General features: G+C 48.0%; 1 protein-coding gene across 1 annotated transcript in view; it reads right to left on the bottom strand.

The window, feature by feature from the left end:
- LOC138473375 (zinc finger protein 84-like) overlaps nt 1-19,212 on the bottom strand; it is a 145,073-nt gene extending 125,861 nt beyond the window's left edge. Inside the window, exon 1 of the mRNA XM_069612068.1 lies at nt 18,909-19,212. The gene's annotated coding sequence lies outside the window, so the exon portion shown is untranslated. The remainder of the gene's footprint in view (nt 1-18,908) is intronic.
- Between the last annotated feature and the right edge of the window lie 222 nt (nt 19,213-19,434).

The following is a 19,434-nucleotide window of genomic DNA, read 5'->3' as shown; positions in this document are numbered from 1 at the left end:
CCTGGGTGCCCTGTGGAGCTGCCTCTGACGATGGGGCCAGGCTGGTGGAGGACACATCCCTGCCCCAGTCGGGAGTCGTGAGTCCAGCAGGGGTGGCCACCGCAACAACAGCACCCCAAACAATGGAGGATGTGCAGGCAGCAGGTGTCAGGGCACCGGCACCAGCACGTCAGCAGCAGGAGGAAGAAGGTGGGAGCCTTGATGGCTCGGGGCCATCACCATCAGAGGGGCAGGCATCAGCCGGAGGGCAGGAGGACCCTGGACGTCAAGTGTCTTCCGTGTGGCAGCGGTTGGGCCATGCCATAGATGCGGAGCGGCGGCGGGCGGAAGAGGCGCGGCTCGCTATGGTCAGGGCGGAGAACTCCATGCGGAGGGCCCTGAGGCGGGCCAAATGCCTCGAGGCCATCCGCAGGGAGTTGGAGGTGGGTACATCGGCGTCCCTGCGGACCCTCGGGGCTGTGGAACGGGGCCGCCTCCGGGACATCGAGCGGGAGTTCGATGATGCCCTGGCCCGGAACAACAATCAGTGAGCCGCAGGACTTGCCCGCCGCCTTTGTATATAGTTCTGTAGTTTAGTTGTAGTTAGGTTTCCTTTGTTTTAATGTTATTATTTGGTTGCCAAAGGACAATGCACCACATTTTTGTATATAGACATTTTCTTACTTAGTGTAAATAGTTAGGTTTCATTTATTAGGGCTCATGGACCCGGATCATCATGTTGATAGTTTGAGGGATGTTAATATTTGTTTGAATTTTTCACATGAGGCAATGTGTTTCTTCTTTCATTTGTACTTGGATTTAATTTTGGACTTTGAACCCCTATTTTACTTTATTTTTGTTAATTAGTGTTCCTGATTTTTTTGGTTGTGCTTTTTTATTATTTAGTTTGCATTGCATGTTTATTGTTATTTTTTATTTTTACCATCCTTGTTTATTTTTAATACATTTTCATTTGATCCTTCAATGTGTTGTATCATCTCATTGCTTTCATGCATGACATGTGGGGTGTTTGGACATTCACTTGCAACATCTGTGTGTGACAGACATGTGTTCATTCATATGATTTACATTGGGTGTGTCACATGTCATTGTGTTTGATATGTGGGTGGATGGGATAGTTGTTTGGGAATTCTTGCAGGGCAGACTGTCCATTACGGTCATGATTGTGTGGGGTTGTGACCCAGGTGAAGGTGGACATGGATGGTACATGGGTGGGGGCCTTCTGGTAGGTGCCCCTGACTGCGGGGGGTGGGGGCCTTCTGGTAGGTGCCCCTGACTGCGGGGGGGGGGGTGGTAGACATGGGTGGGGGCCTTCTGGCAGGTGCCCCTGACTGCGGGGGGGGTGGGGGTGGTGGTAGACATGGGTGGGGCCTGCTGGAAGGTGCCCCTGACTGCTGGGGGGGTGGGGGTGGTGGTAGACATGGGTGGGGGCCTGCTGGAAGGTGCCCCTGACTGCTGGGGGGGTGGGGGTGGTGGTAGACATGGGTCGGGGCCTGCTGGAAGGTGCCCCTGACTGCTGGGGGGGTGGGGGTGGTGGTAGACATGGGTGGGGGCCTGCTGGAAGGTGCCCCTGACTGCTGGGGGGGTGGGGGTGGTGGTAGACATGGGTGGGGGCCTGCTGGCAGGTGCCCCTGACTGCGGGGGGGTGGGGGTGGTGGTAGACATGGGTGGGGGCCTGCTGGAAGGTGCCCCTGACTGCTGGGGGGGTGGGGGTGGTGGTAGACATGGGTGGGGGCCTGCTGGAAGGTGCCCCTGACTGCGGGGGGGTGGGGGTGGTGGTAGACATGGGTGGGGGCCTGCTGGCAGGTGCCCCTGACTGCTGGGGGGGTGGGGGTGGTGGTAGACATGGGTGGGGGCCTGCTGGAAGGTGCCCCTGACTGCGGGGGGGTGGGGGTGGTGGTAGACATGGGTGGGGGCCTTCTGGCAGGTGCCCCTGACTGCGGGGGGGGTGGGGGTGGTGGGAGGCATGAGCAGGTGTGCAGGGTAGTCCCCTGTGGTGTGGGTTGCATGCAGGGGACGTGGAGGGTGTGAATGGAACACCTGTGAGGACCCACCCAGCAGAGCCGCGTGTGAAACTTCCCGCGCACCCCTGTAAATGACGTACCCTAGTTTTTCGCGTGTAGGATTTCACGCGCACCCCTGGAATTCCCGTAGCCTAGCTTTTCGCGTGTGAAACTTCCCGCGCACCCCTGTAATTGACGTACCCTGGCTTTTCGCGTGTGGAACTTCACACGCACCCCTGATATCGACGTGGCCAGGGCAATCGCGTGTGGGACTTCCCCGCATCCCGGGATACACGTACCCAGGGCAATCGCGCGAGTGACTTCTCGCGCAACCCGTTGTACACACACGCGCGAATTTTTGAACAGTGGGTGTCCGTGTTAATGGCGTACACCTTTGCACATCATTTGTCCTTTGGGGTCACGGTATGGCCCATTGCTGTATGTGGGTAGTATTTGTTGGCGCAGGTTTTGGCGCACTTTCGTTAAGTGCGTCGGGACGCTACCGCCTGCTTACTTGTGGCGTACGTTTTTGGGCCTGTGCGCTGGTTTGATCGAGCGCTGTTTTGCCCTGTTCGAATCCATGAATACGTGTTGCCGGAGAGCGTGTGGGCGTTCCGCGCACTTGCCTCCTGTACTTCCCTGTGCCGCCCACATTCTTCCCCATTCCGAGTGTTGTGCCCCATTTTATTCCCCATTCCGAGTGTCCCGCCCTGTGTTCCGCCTACTTTAGAGCTGTGCGCTGCGCTCGGAGTGATAGCGCAGTGGCCGTGGCGCACGCCGTTGGTTGACCTGTGCGCCGGCGTGCGCCGCACACTTTTTCAGCGCACGTCCTATGCTTTTCTTACGCACGGACTTCCATGAATCGACGTGCGCTGGTTTCCCTGCGCTTTTCGCTATTTTTCGGCGCAGCGCACGTATAGGCCCCTCTGCGCCGGAATTTTCGGCGCACATTTATTCCATGAATCGGCCTGTTAGTGTTATGCTTGCACGTGTTGAACCATTTGTTTGATTATCAGCATTGTGTCTCTGTGTTTGACTAGTTTAATCTTATTCTTATAGCCCTGCATAATCTGTTTCTTGGTTTTTATATGTTGTAGGGTGCACATTTCCAAACCTTTTAGATCTTTGTTTTTCTTCAGTTTTAAGATTGCAACTTCTATGTTATATGTATGTTTATCTCGTAAATTACTGGACGTTTGTTTTTTTTAGCAAGTTTGTTAAGCTGTGCTTTAATAATGATGCTATTCCATTCTTATAGAGAACAGATCTACTTACCGCAAGAGTTCGTGCCGCACCATAGTGGTAAGCTGTCAATATAGTTTTGGACCCCATCGAAGGGATATGTTGGGACGCTCAAATTCTATTTGCGTTAATGCTGGTGCAATTTCATGTATATTATACTCTAGATTCACGTTCAAGTTGATGATCAAGTGATCACTAAGACCAGGGTTAAACGTTGTCAGAGGATCACAGAAGTTCAATAGGTTCAAAGACACACAAAAGTAGTCTATATAGGAATTGAAGGAGCCACGTTGCCACGTAAAGGTGGAGAATTTAGTGCCAATTTCTGCAATTTGTATGTCCTAGTCCAATAGGTAAGACACCCACCTTTTCCCTCTGAGCGTAGAAGTAGACTCACCATTCGTCATTAATTTTGAATGGTTACCCTTAAGTGAGTCAATCCATATAGAATTGAAATCACTTTGTATGACTACCACATAATACGGATTGCAGAGTAAGGCGTCTTCTAGGATTCTGTCTAGTTGTTTAAAGATCATATCTAGCGAAGACTTCACTGGGTTCCAATATAAACATATTATCAAAAAGGATGTGCGCACATTACCCTGTATGATCAGTTTGACGAGCAACAATTGTTAAGATGATGAAATCCGTTTGTAGAGGGCTTTCACATTATTATCAACAAGAATTGCTAAACCTCCCGAAGGTCTACCTGAGGGACCCATGTTGGCGGGTGAGGTGTAGATAGTAAAGCCATTCAAATAAAACTATTTCACCTTCATGATTTCCTGAATCAAGAATACAGTGGTTTGTCATCAGTAGGAGTGGAACCAAACCAATAACATAGGTTCTTGTATCCACATGAGTTAAAGGATTTAAAGTTTATGGCTTTGAGGCTACACTGGTGTATTGACGTGTTTAATGGACAAGAATATTTTCATTAAAGGTTCTAGTCCTGGGCGGATAGCTCAGCGACAACGTACTTGCCTTGGAAGGAAGACGACACGGGGCAACACAGGTTCGAATCCCGGGTCAGCGCTTAGAAACCTCTGGGTATTAAGCGCGTTCTAAATAACCTATCATATCATACCCAAGTCCAATCCTTCACCGCTCCAGCCAAGGATAGGAACTGAGTAATAATCTCATCATTGGGGGATTTTGAGTTGTCATTTCTGGCAGCTTCACTTTTACTGACTTTGATTGGGTTCACATGCGTCTCTACAAAGAAGAGGGCATCTTCCTCATTTTTAAATAGGCCCAGATGGAGACCCAATTGTGAGAGATCTACTCTATGTTCCCAAATTAATTTCAAAATAATGAAAGAATGAACTTGACAAATCATGCGATTGTTGTTGCTGAGTGACAGTCACCCAATCAGAGTTTACAACTCTTAAAGATGGGATCTGATTGAAAAGGTTGAGAACGTAAAAACGATTGATTCTAGAATTACCATGGATTTCAGTCACTCTCCCATCCTAGAAAGTTCGAGGTCTGTGGAGTGAGTGCAAGAGGTCATGTAGTCTTTGCTATATTATTTTCCAGACTAATCATTGCTAGTGCAGCCACATTTGACTTGTTTGCATGTAAGCTAGCGCTTGCCGCAGCAAGTGGAATATAGACTATGGGGGGAGAGCATTTGCCTGTGGCAGAGGATCCTTCGGCATAAGAGGCTTTGTATCATCCGCAGTCAAGCTAAAGGTTGGCTAAGGAGACAGAACGTTAAAGCGGGGGCTGCATTAAACTGTGGCTGAGGATTTGTCACAATAGAGGGCTTTAAGTTGCCCTTTTCTGGTTGAACTTGAGACAATAGCAAACTATGACCTTTTATGTTGCCAAAGATTGGGAAAAAAATTGGATAGTTGCGTTTGTTTGTTGCCATTGGTCTCACTATATATTTATTTATTTATTGCATTTGTTGATACGTCCAAACCCGGAGGTATCACGGCATAGGTTACAGGATTATAGTAGTGCTTGCTGGTTACAAGAAAGGAAGTAGGTATTTAAAGCAGAAGAGTGGCATTGCAGTTACAGAGACAAACGGGATGGCAAATTTTAAACATTTACAAATACAGGGTAATATATTAACAAATACAGCAAAAACATTTGCATCCGCCTAATGGATATAGGCCAGTCTGACTACACATAAGTTAAAATCTGTTAAATCGCCAGGTTAAAAATCTGTTAAATAGCAGGTTTTTAGGAGTTCCTTCTTTAGTGGGTATGGGAAGGCTCATTGCTTATGTTTGCGGGGAGTGAATTCCATAATCTGGGTGCTGCTACCAGGAAGCTAGAATCTCCTGTTCTAGACTTCTTGAAGCGGGGGTACGTGTAGGTGGGCACTAGTGTGTGACCTGAGGAGTCTAGCTGATGTTTTTAGAGTGAGGCAATCATTCAGGTAGGTGGGGGTGTGTAGTTGTGAGAGTTTTATAGAGTATTCTAGCTCGTATGGGTAGCCAGTGTACCGCTCTCCTGGACTGTGATATATGGTGATTTATTTTGCAGTAATTGCAGTTTGCCCAGATTTCTCTTAGTGGTGCCTAGCAAGAGTATGTTGCAATAATCTAGTTTAGACAAAATGAGGGCTCTCACAAGTGTGATGCAATTATGTGTGTTAAGAAATTGGCGACTGAGGGAAATGAGTTTTGATGTGTAAACTGTGGAGGAGGTGATTGCCTTGATATGTTTGCTCGTGGTTAGGCTAGAATCAAGGTAGACCCCAAGGGTCTTGACTTGGTTGGAGATGGGAATAGGGGTACCATCTATGATGATAAAAGTATAGTCTTGGTGCAATTATTTCAATTGCGTTGGGGAACCTACAATAAGAATCTCGGTCTTTTCACCGTTTAGGCAGAGACTGTTTGTTGCCATCCAGTTCTGGATTAGGGAGTACATTTTTATTTATGAGAATGGTGTCTTGTTCTTCATTACCTGTGATTGGAATGAGAATCTGAGTATCATCCACGAAATTGGTATAGATTACTCCGGTGGCATCTAGGGCTGCGAAGAGAAGATTTGTGTAGGCATTGTAGAGCGTGGGGAAGAGGCATGATCCTTGTAGTATGCCTATGGGGACTGGTATACGATCTGCCGCCTCCTTTCCTATGGCAACTCTGGAAGTACGTTCTGATAGGATCGATTTAATCCAAGAGGTTGCGTTATGTGAACATTGGAAAGTATTGGATAATGCTAGGCATGGTTTGTCATGGGCCACTAAATCAAACGCAGCGGATAGATTGAGTAACAGTAGGATGCATAGATTACCTGAATTTCTTATGGCGGCCTTCTGATTGTTTAGATCGAGTAGTGCTGTCTCGGTACTGTGTTTGGGATAAAAGCCTGATTGTCTATCGCCTAGTAAGTGGTTATTTTCTAAGTGAGTTTGTACTTGGGTGTATGCGACTTTGACAATTATTTTGAGGAGGAAGGGGACTGTGGTAATGGGTCTGTAGTGTGTGGGAATAGTGGGGTCTAGGATGGGTTTTTTCAATAGGGGTGTGACCCAGGCTTCTTTAATGTCTGATGGGACTTGTGATGGGAGTTGGTGCTGAAGGAAGCATTGATGAAGTTGGTGATGGTGGGAGCTAATGTTTGAGAGCAGGATTTAACTAGTTTGGCAAGGAAGCTATCTGCTTTACAGTTTGAGGGTTTGAGAGCGGCAATGGTTTTAATTACTTGGTCTTGGGTGACTAGGGTGAAGTTAAAATGGGTTACTGATGCTGAAATTTCAGTTAATGCAGTCGGGGAGGTACGGGACTCTGGGCCAATAGCTTCCTTTTTATAATCATTTTGTCATGAAGGGATTTGATTTTGGTGGCTACGGCGTTCTGTATGGTGGTGCACCATGCTTTGCTCGCAAAGGCTGGACTTGGAGGTGGGATAGGTTTTTCCAGTTCTTTAAGAATTGCAAATAATTCTTTGCTGTTGGACGCGGCATTTGTGATGCGTAAGTTCAGGGTGCTGGTTTTGTGTGTGATAACTGCGAGTTTATATGTGATAATAGCTGGAGTTCTTTTTTGGACTCATTGGAGGGTTTTTTTCTGGTGAGATGTTCTAATGCTCTTTTATTTCTTCTAAGTTCAATACAAAATTGAACCAAGAGTTGCTAGGTTTAGGTCTGGTTAGTTTAGATTTAAGTGGTGCTGCTTCTTCTATGGCAGTTTTCAATCAGGAGTGGTAGTAGTGGGATATGATATCTGGGTAGGCGATCATTTTATGCTGTGCCTCAAATAGATTGAGAATTGGGGTCAGATTTTCTGGAATTAATTTACGTGAATCTCTCACAAATATTGGCATGGGAGGTGGTGAGGGTGAATCTTGTGGTTTAGTGGTAAAAACATTGAAGCAAATTAAGAAATGGTCTGACCAGGAGATTTGTATGATGTCCTCTACGGATACTTGTATTCAAGGTTAAAATCCAATCTAGGATTCTACCTTTGGAATGGGCAGGTTCATTGACGATTTGGGAAAACTGCATTTCTTGCAATGCAGTGTGGAAGGCTGTGGCTTTATGACCTTGGGTGTCATTGAAGCCCGGGTTTATGTCACCTAATAGCACACGTTTAGTTGTGGGTTTGAGTAGTGGGGTATCTATATCTGGCTGATTGGAAGAGCTAGGTGCTCTGTAAAGTAAGAGGAAGTTGAGGAGAGGGACCTGCATTGAATTTATAGACTTGAAGGACATCAAATTCTCCAAGGCAGGCACTGTCTCAACTGGCGAGTTGTCTGTGCCAGTTTTTTTAGTTTGTTTTTTAGAAGGAGGAATGGAATCAGACTTCAGAGGAGGGCCGTCACATTTGAGCTGCAAGTGGGATTTGCTTTCTCAACTAGTTGTTGCAGGTCCAGTATCTCATCCTTATTTGAAATGGCACAGAGGTTTTTTATGAGAGAATTGTGTCCGTTTATTTTGACCAATGGTAGGTTCTTCGTTTTTTGCCAGAAATGTCATTTTGACTCTTTCTATTCACTCTTCTTTTACCAGACCTGAGCTCCAAAAGCCTGATTCTAGGAGAAAGTGGGTTGAGGCTCCTGATTCTTCTTGGGCCAGTGTAGGTATAGACTATGAAGGCAAATTATTGGCCAGGATTTTGTCCTCTTGATCTAATAGGTCTGTCAGTGGAGAAGGACTACTAGGATCCTTGCACACCGGTACCATCGTTGGCCTATCCGTCTCAGGATTCATGCTGCAATTCCTGTGTTTATCGGAGTCAATCTAAAGAAGAGCCTTTATGAGATTCTCAAGTTCAATATTTTTAGCTAAGTTAGAATTAACATTTTCCCAAACCTCTAGGGCATCAATCAGAGCAGGGTGAAGATCACCAATTACAGGAGCACACAGAATCTTATTAGAGGTTGCCAAAATGGATACCTCACATGTTTGTGTTGATTTAATCAAACTATGCACATTCAAAGTTTGACTTGTTTGACTTGTGCGAGACGCAGATGATACTTCTTTGTTATGATGATTTAGTGTAGGTTTAAAGGACTTGAAGGTTTCTTGAGCAAAGATAAAGCCCTCCAACTTGTTGATTTTTGCGAGAATGTCCGATAAGGAGATCTTGATGTCACGAATCTCATAATGGGAGACCTCATGTCCTTTGTCTAATAAGCGATTAAGTACAGGAAAGGAATGCATATCAGGAGCATTAGGATCTTGAGATAAATTAATGCTAGAAGGTGACACATTTGGACTTGACACAATCATAGGATGAGATGATTGTTCCTTGTCAAGATATTGCTGACATTCATTGCAAACAAAAGCGGACCCTTTCAAGTCGTGTGGAGCATTGGTAGGAGAGGGGGACCGGGAACTGGCCATTGGCGTGAGGCAGTCCATTGTATCGAATGGCAACGGTGGAATGGGATTGTCCTGTGATTGTGTGTGAGAATTTGTTTTATTGTAAAGACAAATTACATCTATGGAACTAGGAAGATAAGGTGACGGAGTAGAGGGACCTACTGACAATCTGACACGTTTTCCCAATTCAGCCATCACTGCGGGAGCCAACAAAGATGTCAGATACCGAGTTATTGTGGCGTTCAACAGAAAGTGACATCATTGGTATAGTGGACAGGTGACCCAAGTTATTCAAATGGCCCTGGAGTACAGATGTGTCTAGATCATAAAGCTCATGATGAGACGAGGATAGTAATTCACGCTTAGCAGTGGAAGAGTGATGGACTTGAGCTCGAGTTAGAAAGAGGTCCTGGCAAACTCGTGTAGAATACTGTCCCCCGTTTCTGTGGTATGGGTATGTGTGTGTGATGGCTCTATTTGGGATGGTTCTTCCATCCTGCACGATGCACTAAATGGTCCCTGTGTAGTTAGAGAGCTGTTCGTACCCAGAGAGTGTTAGGGAGAATTCTCTTTTTAGGCTGAATTTCCTAGCCTAGTGAGTCCCCCAGCAGCCTTGCTGGATTTTTTGGGGTTTATTTTTTTCTCCTGCCAAGAGTGAGACTCGTTTACCCTCACTCTTGGGCATGATTTGAGTGTGTTTCTTTGAATCTAGATGTGTTTAATGGGCTATGGGGTCTTTTACTCCATAGGACTTCATGTGTTTTTGTGATGTGTGTTACACAGCACCCTCAGTGCAGTGACACAGGGGTGTCATAGTGACCCCCCATTATAGACTCCATACCCTGGGACTGACTACTGTCTCCCAGGGCATGTAAAGTCACCATTGACTTTACTAGTCTTAAATTCTGAACAGAACCAGTACAAACCATCATATTGTGGACGTACTGGCTGGGGCAATTTGATTGCCCCAGGATCTGTTAGTCGAGGGGGCACGTCTCCGTCCCCCCTGATCGAGTTTTGGCTGGTGGCAGTGGATACTACTTTTTATATTCAACCGCGAATATTTTCCTATGGGATTTCCCATTGTTTTAGGCTACTATCTTTAATTATGTACGGTAGCCTCGAACATACCGCCGGTTTATATAATTAATATTAATTCTCCGGTTGGTATTTTTTGCCAAAACTTGATTCTAAAATGGCGTTTGTGTTCTCTTCTGTGACTCCAACCCAAGTCGAGCCCTTTGTTCCACTTTTTGGCGGGCTTCTCTACAGAAGCCCTCCAAAGTGGTGCCACTCTGTCTGGGGTACTTAGGAGGGGTGGAGGGAAATTTAGGCACCCTGGACTGAGTTGCCTAGGCAACTCAAGTCGCACTCCTTCCTGATTGGCCCAAGTGGTGAGCCGGCCGGCTCACCACTTACATGTTTGAGTGACAGCTAGGCTGAGTGAATGGGGGTTTTCTGCATAAAAGCAGGGCTTTGGGGACTAGAACTTCAGAAGTGCCACAGGACCTAAGAATCCGACGAGGGAGAAGCTGAGCCGACCTGCCACGAAACCACCGCCGGTGGAGCCCTGCTGGACTGCCTCACCACTTTTCCCAACGACAGAGGAGATCTCCCGCCGGAGAGTCTTCTTCCTTTGACTGGTGGGGATAACCAGTTTCACCGTCTTTTCGCTTTCCCGACGTACCTCGTGGCCGCCTTGCCCGTGCCAAGCACCCCGGCAACCGGGATGCCACGTTTTACCACGACCGTGAAATCAAGGTACCACCTTTAACCGGAAAAAACTCTGCGGCTGGTTTCTTCCCTGGTAGTGCAACGACCTTCATCTTTCCTCCAAGTCGAGATCTTCTCTTTCCCTGGACGACGACGCAACTTGCACCCACTACCAGGAACAACTGCCACCGCTGGAGGATCCTTCCCACTTAAGGTACCGTGTCCCGCCTGGCTTCCCTTGCTACCGACTGTACGGGGTAGATTTAGCCCCCAGCTTTCGAACCTGGGTTAGCCTGGGACACCTTGGCTAAACTTTTCTAAGTCTCTCTAAACTCTTCTTGAACCCTCTGCAAGACTTTCTAAGCCTAGTGTAACTGTGTGATCTTGGGCACATTTGTGCTCTGCTCTCTCTAAGAGTGGGCCCAGCCTTTGGACTTTTGCTCACCAGTGACTTTTCGCTCTCTGCCTTGCTAACAGTGTTCTTGAATAATAGAGTGGTGAACCTCTTCATATTCTGTCTTTTTCCCTCCCTTTTTCACAAACTTATTAGAGTGCAATCTAGTTAAGTGCTCACCTCTGTATGAAAATAAGTGGTGTTTTACTGTGATTTTTCTAATAGGGAAAAAGGGGTGTATATATCATAATAGTAACTGTGTGTAGGATAAGTTTACAATAAGAGTGCTGGAGTGTTTCAACTGTGTGTTTTTAAATAAGTAATTATATACTTTGATACCAAAGCTCTGGTCAGTGTTTGCTTGTATTATTGTATCTGAGTGCCTATTGAGTATACTTTGCATACTGCCTAACTCTTCTTGAGGGAAGTCTGACTACTCAGCCACAGCTACCAGGTAAATCTGGGTGGTGCAGACTGCTACCAAGTGGGTTTACTGCTAACACCTGTAGTCCTAAATCTTTTTGCAGTGGTCCCTAAGGGAACTGCACAGGTTTCTGCCTAACAGAGAGTTCGGGGCCGGTGCCTCTGTCAGACACCTTCAGCTTTTAAGCCCCCAACCATTTTACAAACAATTTTTTATATCAAACATATATATATATATATTTAAATATATGTGTGTGTGTGTGTGTGTGTGTGTGTACGTTAGATCAAGAGTTATAACAAAGAAGACCAGCACAGTTAATGGACTCTGTAGTATACCAGTAAGTAAGCTTTGTGAGAAATCAGATTCAGTAGCGCCTGTGAGACGCACAACAACTCGACAATGGGCCTCATTCCGACCCAGGCGGTAAGGGGTTTACGGCAGCGTAAACAGTGCCGACCCTTACCGCCTGATTCCGAGGTCCCTTAGCGCCATGGAGGATTTAACACCTGCTTTTGGCAGGTGTTAAAATCCATGGCGCTAAGGGACCTTGTTGTTAATTACGCCACCGTAATTTACGGTGGCGTAATTAACGCCTTCCCCACTCCCATTATGCCCTATGGGGCAAAAATGGGAATGGGGAAGGGTAAATGGGGGTTGGGGACTTACCGCCCCGCCAACCTCGGAATGGGGCGGCAAGTCCGCCAACCACCATGGCGTAAATGTAGTTTACGGCATGGTGGTAAAGGTACGACCCAGGCGGTAACTTACCGCCTGGGTCGTAATGAGGCCCAATGAGTTTATCGAAAACATCGAAACAGACACACCAAGTCAGAACAGTGAGATAACTCTTGCGCTGTTGACCCTTTCAATATTACAGGGTGCACACCCAGGTCAAACCCGTGGCAATATGGGTTTGCACTATTGTAATCAAGAATAGCTGGCAGAGATAAGTATCCTAACCCATGCGTTATTCCATGTGCGATCAATGGCTGCGCGTTTTCGAAGGCAGCTAAGTCTCGCACAGCGAGCGAGACTATGGTAGGTCTGCAGAATGGGGGAGTCCCCCACAACTTGCCTCAGCTGCATAGACGCTGTTTCCTATATGTAGCAACAGATGAATGACCTTCAGATTAGATGAATGTGACTAAAGCACATTTCGCTCCCAGTGTCTCTATGCGCTGCGAGTTAGAGTAGAGACAGGTGACGGTTGCAATATTCGTGGTGCTCTACTGTCCGCAGCGCAGTGTGCAGGGAGACACACAGCTTGCAAAGTACAGAAGGGTTAGCCTGTGAGATGAGATCTGGAGCACAGCACACCCCCTTCCGCCACAGCCCAACAGACACTTGGGGGTGCGCGCGCCTGCTCTTATTTGGGCTGGACGAAGGAGGTGGTGGGGCTTCAATCCAGTAGCAAAGCAAACATTTGAGAGCGTATTAATAATAGAAAAATGGTTATCATTGTTAAGGAGCCGAGTCTCCTTTCTGCTCTGTTAGGAGTGGGATGGGCTACTGTCTGCCAGGCAATCCGCGCCTGATTGGGTAAAGAGTTGGAAGCAAAGAGTACTGGCGACGTGCCTTATTAAGTTATTACCTGCATGCCTTGGGCAACAACAATGGCGACGAGGATTAAGGCCTTTTCTGAAGCAGCACCTTCCATCCGGATCCAGTCTCGCTGACATTATTGCCTCGCAGGCTGAATCCAGCTGTGCTGAAGGCGCTGCGGGGTGCCAGAAGCCTCCAAAGAGGACACCCTCCCGACACGCTACACGTTCACAAGGAACTCTGCAACATTCCAAATATAAATGGCACTGCCGCAGAGGACATTTGCATCACACAGACAAATGCACGATCGGCACTTGCACAATACTATACTGTTACTCACTGCAAATGTATACCAGCAATCCTTGGCAAGCATCAGAGACACTACCAACAGCTGCTCAGCACAGCACCTGCCCCTTTTACACACAGTACTGTGTGCCAGGCCCTCCACAAGTCTGAGAAACCTCTCATTCAAAGAACAGACGGCCACAGTGCCTTAGGGAAATCATGTACTCCACAACTGCGCCAGTGAGCAGCCAGACCAGCAAGTCACCTGCAAAAGAGAACCAGTGTCACCATGTCTGAAAGCAATGCTAACAGCAGTATGCAGAGCCTGCAGTCCAGCTCCATGCTGCGCCACCCCACATCCAGAGAAGATGGTGGCTCCAACTCATTACAGTTGCAAGCCATGCAGCATTTCGACTTCTCGGGACACCGGCAGTCTGGTACCCAGATAGGCCAGGTGGCTCAAAGTACAGCAAATTTACACCGACGTGTCAGGAGTACAGAGGAATGTTGACTACGGGGTATTCTAATGCATTCACTAGGTCCGGTGGTATGAGACATTGGGCCTCATTACCAGCTTGGAGGTAGCCATGCTGCTTTTAGCGGCACTGTTACCCACAAACTGGGTACCTGGTCTGGGTCCCGAAAATAGGGAATTACTGGGCCATGACGACTTTGGCGGGCTCAATGGAATGGGGAGGATGCCAACAACGGGCCTGTTAATGACGGGGCCGTTGTTAGCATCCTGGTCTGTTCGCGGGTGCTTCTATGGAGGCCTGGTCTACACCAAGCGTCCTTACCTCCACCCGCGAGCAGACCCGTAATGTGGCAGCCTGTAATGAACGGTGCCGGTCCCTTACCGGCACTGTTCACTATGCACCTGCATTCCTCGTAATGAGGCCCATTGTATTTGAAATGCCAGAAACCAACACACACACATTTCAAGGCGTAATAGACTCATTAAACAACTATTTTGCACCATTGAGAAACGTAGACTACGAAAGACATATTTTCCACACTACCACACAAGAAAGAGGTGAAAACATGGCAATTTCGTAATGAGACTGAGAAAGCGGGCAAAATATTGTGACTTTGATCGCTACTCGACAGAGGAAGCAAATCGCAGGATATAACTGGCTGCGAATCCCCTAAATTCTGCAAAAAACTTCTCCAGAAAAGCAGAACGCTAGAAGAAATTTTACAGCAAGCTAGAGATAAATCTGCTTTGGCATTGCAAACTGAATCGCTCAGAAACATTAAGATCACACAGTCCGCTTCAGCAGCAACAGTGTGCCCCCATTTGCACGACAGGAGACACAGCGGAACAGAAAAAACGCTATAGATGCGGATTCAAATTTCCCCATGTTGGTCCATGCCCAGCAATAGGCCATCACTGTGACAAATGCGGTGGTGAAAATCATTTCCAGTCTGTCTGCAGGAACATTAAATTATTTCAATCAGCTGAAACTGGCAGAGACTCCTGGAGACAAGATGGCCGCAACTCAAGGCGGGAAAATCCAAGACCCCACACGCGGCGATCACCTACCACCAGCAGGCCGCACTCCCATAGCACATTGCAGGAGCCCTCACGCAATGACAGATGGCAAGAGGAAAGGAGAGACCGTTCCAGTCGCTACAGGAGCAGGCACAATTCCCTACGAAGGAAACCGAGACAGAAAATGAGATACCTGGATGAATCTCCACGATGGAGATGTGACTCACATTCATCCTCATCCAGTGGGGACCACAAGAGGGGATACCTCCATGCCATTGGCAACAGCATGCCGCAGAATAAAGCCCAACATTACTGGTACAATTAAACGGACAAACTCAAGAATTTCTAATGGACACTAGCGCAACAGTAAATGTAATTAATGATGACACGTACAAGTCTCTCACCGCAAAAAAGGAGCTAAAAGATGTAGACACCCTGATTTACCCCTACGGGTCAAACAAACCCCTCAATTGTCGAGGCATGTTCCCAGCCACATGCCAATACAAAGATAAAAGCCAAAGAGTCAAGATCTACGTCATAAAGGGAGAAATACCAGGAGGAAGCGTAAGGAGCTTCAAGTCAGCCATCCAAATGGGCCTCATTCACATTATGGGGATCATTAGGAGGTAGCCATGGTGCTATTAGCGCCATGGCTACCCCCATACCACATACCGGATCCGGATTCCCTGAATGGGGAAATACCGGGCCATTCCAACCTTGGAGGACCCGGTATTTTCCCATTCAGGGAACCCATCTCCATTCGAGCACCCATAGGGCTCAATAGGAATGGGGAGGGAGCTACCAACGGGCCTGTTAACAACAGGCCCGTTATTAGCTCTCTTTTCCTTTAGCGGCTCCCACTAAGGGCGTCTGGTAAAACTAGCCACCCTTAGCAGGACCCGCTAAAGGACCTCGTAATGCAGCGGTAAGGGGTTAACGGCACTATCACCCTTACCGGCAATGTTAAACCCTTACCGCCAGCATCGAAATGAGACCCTATGTATCAAATTATGTCTGCATACACCACCAGCCCGAAGGACATGATACAGAAAATGTTTCCAGCGCTTTTCAGCGGTCTGGGAAAGCTAAAGGACAAATAGAACAAATTACACATCAACCTGCACATTCCACCGACGGCCCTACACTACAGGAGAACAAGACCAGCATCCGCATCTGCGTGGACACGAGGGCCCCAAATGTAGCCATTGAAAGAGAACGTCACCTTGCCTCCAGGATGACTGATATGATGCACCTACTCCATGGGGCAAAAGTGTTCTCGAAATTGGACTTAAACAAGAGCTAGAACCAGCTTGAACTGCACCCATCGACAAGATACATCACCACATTCTTAACACAGTTGCTATTATTTAGATACAAAAGGCTCAGCTTTGGCATGTCATCAGCGGCGCAAATCTTTCAAAATGAAATTCACCAAGCGATTAAGCACATCCCAAACTGCATAAACTATAGTGATGACATTTTAATATTTGGCACCACCCAAGAAATACACGATGACACCCTGAGAAGAGTATGCATGGCCCTTGATAATGCTCATCTCACGCTCATCTCAGACAAGTGCAAAATCAGTAAATCAACGCAAGAATTCTTTGGACATATATTTTCGAGCAACGGCCTACAACCTGACCCTGAAAAAGTGCAAACGCTGGTGGAGGCCCCTACGTCTACCTCCGTGTCAGCAGTACGCTTGTTCCTGGGAATGGCTAGTTACTGCACGCACTACATCCAAGACTTTGGGCCTCATTACACGGATGGTGGTGAACCATGGCGCTACTAGCGCCATGGTTCATGCCGGTAAAATACCGGCACCGCCTTGGTGGAAAGGGGAATTACTGCCCTATTCCAAGGTTGGCGGGGCGGTAATTCCCCCTTCCACTATTGCCCTTCCCCATTCCCATTTTTGCCCCATATGGCTCTATGGGAAAGAGGAAGGCGCTAATTACGGTACCGCAAATTGCGGTACCGTAATTAGCTCCCTGGTCCCTTTGCGGGTTGGTTTTTAACGCCTGCAAAAAGCAGGCGTTAAATTCCCCAAACCGCTAAGGGACCTCGTAGTAAGGCGGTAAGGTTTTACCGGTACCGGTAAAATACCGGTACCGGTAAACCCTTACCGCCATCCGTGTAATGAGGCCCTTTGCGTTAGTAAACATGCCTCTCAGACTACTCACGGGGAAACATCAAGAATTCCACTGGTCAAGTGCATGTGAGGAAGCCTTCCAGGAAATTAAAAAGCGGATTGCATCAGCATCGTGCATGGCCTACTATGATCCGGATATTGACACTGAACTGAAGGTAGACGTCAGTGCAGTGGGGCTAGGAGCGATACTGGCACGAACCAAGCCAGGAGCGTCACCAGATGACCCGAGACACATTGTAGCTTAGCTTAGCTTATGCGAGCCGTAGTCTGTCAGCAACCGAATATGCATATTCACAACCTGAGAAGGAAAGCCTAGCAGTCGTATGGGCATGTGAACACTACCACCTATTCCTGTATGGACGCCCATTCACAATCATCACTGATCACCAGGCCCTCATCACCATATACGGCAAACCAACCGCCAAGATGCCGACACGCATCGCCAGTTGGGGACTAAGGTTACAAGAGTACTCCTTCAGAATCATACATCACCTAGGAAAGGACAACAACCCGGCAGATTTCCTATCCAGGTACCCGCTTCCAGCTCATGACGAACGCCATTCTGCTAAAGCGAATCCATATATAAGCTACTTGATAAGCAATGCGCTCTCTGAATCCATCACAACAGTTCAACTAATAGAAGCAATACAAAGGGACCAACTACTCCAAGCAATACAAGAGTGCCTGAGGTCTAATCAGTGGCACTACAGACACAATCATGGACAAATGCTATCCCCACTTTGCACCTTCAGACACACACTGGGCCTCGTTGCGAGTTTGGAGGTAGCCATGTCGCTATTTACGGCATGACTGCCTCCAAACTCGGGTCCGGGTTCCTTGAATGAGGAATTACCGAGCCATTCCAACCTTGGAGGACCCGGTAATTCCTCATTCAATTTACCCATCCCCATTTGAGTCCCCATAGGGCTCAATGGGAATGGGGAGGGAACTAACAACGGGTCCATTGTTAGCTCCCTGGTCCCCTCGCAGGACCCGCAAAGGACGTCTGGACTGACCAGACGTTCAGAGCGGGTCCCGTGAGGGAACCTCGTAATAGGGCGGAATGGGTTTAACGGCGCCGGCACCATTACTGGCGCCGTTAAACACATTCCGCCAGGGTCATAATGAGGTCCACTATCAACATCGCTGGAAGGCCTTCTGTTAAAAGAAAACAGAATCGTCGTTCCAGCTAGTCTGCAGGAATAAGTGCTAGCCCTTGCACACTCGGGACACAGGGGAATAGTGTCGACCAAACAGCAACTCAGAGCCAAAGTGTGGTTCCCCCAGATGGATGAAAAGGTGGAACAACTACTGGGTAAGGAACTCAGGAATTTTAACCGATTCTCCGGGTCTCTGGGAAAGACCCTGGAATCTCAGGAATTTTGGTGGGGGCCAGCTTTCACTGATTGCTTTTCTTTTTTAATGCTTGCAGGACTGGACCGCCGTGGCAGACTCCCTGCCTGGGTGTGGCTTTGTCTCTGCAGCAATGACTGGAACGCTTCATGCACACTGTCAAAAAGGACGCGCGCTTATTCTGCTTCACCTTTCATTCTCTTTTGTCGCGCGTTTCTTTTGCTTTCGTTCTTGTTTTGCCCGGGTTAGGGTGCACTCAGCCCCATTGAACCACAGCCATCAGGTTTGCAGGCTGGACACCTCACCACTGCACTACACAACCTGGTGAAATACAACTAAGGTGAACTGTCCAATTTCGGTTCTGCAAAATTCATGGTTCCATGTGCACATTCTGACGTGTTGATTTTATGGAAGGCGAATGCAATGTGGGTGGTTGTGAAAAGGCAATTTAATGAAATGTGCATATTTCACATTGAACTGCAAATTGTGGACGTCACATCACAGCAGAGTTTACCTTTTTGGCGTGTGGGCGGAGTCTTGTGTGACTGTGTAGGCAGGTGTGTACGGCAGGCCCCTGGGGGCCACTTCCTCTGCCTCAGAGCAGGGAGGCTTCAGCCCAGGCCTGCAGGGGAGCACTGAGGAAGTGGGCCCTGTGCATACCTCCTGCAGCCACTCTGGCCCTCCCCATTTTGGGGCAGTTGCTGATGAGAAGCCGCGCAGGATGCGGCCGCCGCGCTCTTCCTTCTTCTTCTTCTTCTTTCAGGCGTCCGGAGCCCGGTGCTGCATTCCCGGTAGCGCGCATGCGTAGCGGAGGGCGCTACGCATGCGCGGGAAAGAGCCACTTAGGAAGGATAGGAAGGGGCGTGATGCGCATGCGCACAAAAGGGTACGTGGGAGAGAGCGCTGCCCGTGCGCAGAAAAGAAGCATAGGGAGCGAGAGAGGGTCGCGCATGCGTACAAAAGAGCGGCAAAGGATAGTGCGCTGTCCATGCGCAAGGGAGAGCAAAGCCGGAGAGGATGAGAGGTACGCATGCGTAGAA

This window comes from Ambystoma mexicanum, chromosome 8, assembly GCF_040938575.1.
Source record: "Ambystoma mexicanum isolate Mex_15411 chromosome 8, UKY_AmexF1_1, whole genome shotgun sequence".
NCBI classification, from domain to species: Eukaryota; Metazoa; Chordata; class Amphibia; order Caudata; family Ambystomatidae; genus Ambystoma; species Ambystoma mexicanum.
Note: the sequence above shows the minus strand (reverse complement) of the source record. Positions and strands in the feature narration are given on the sequence as shown.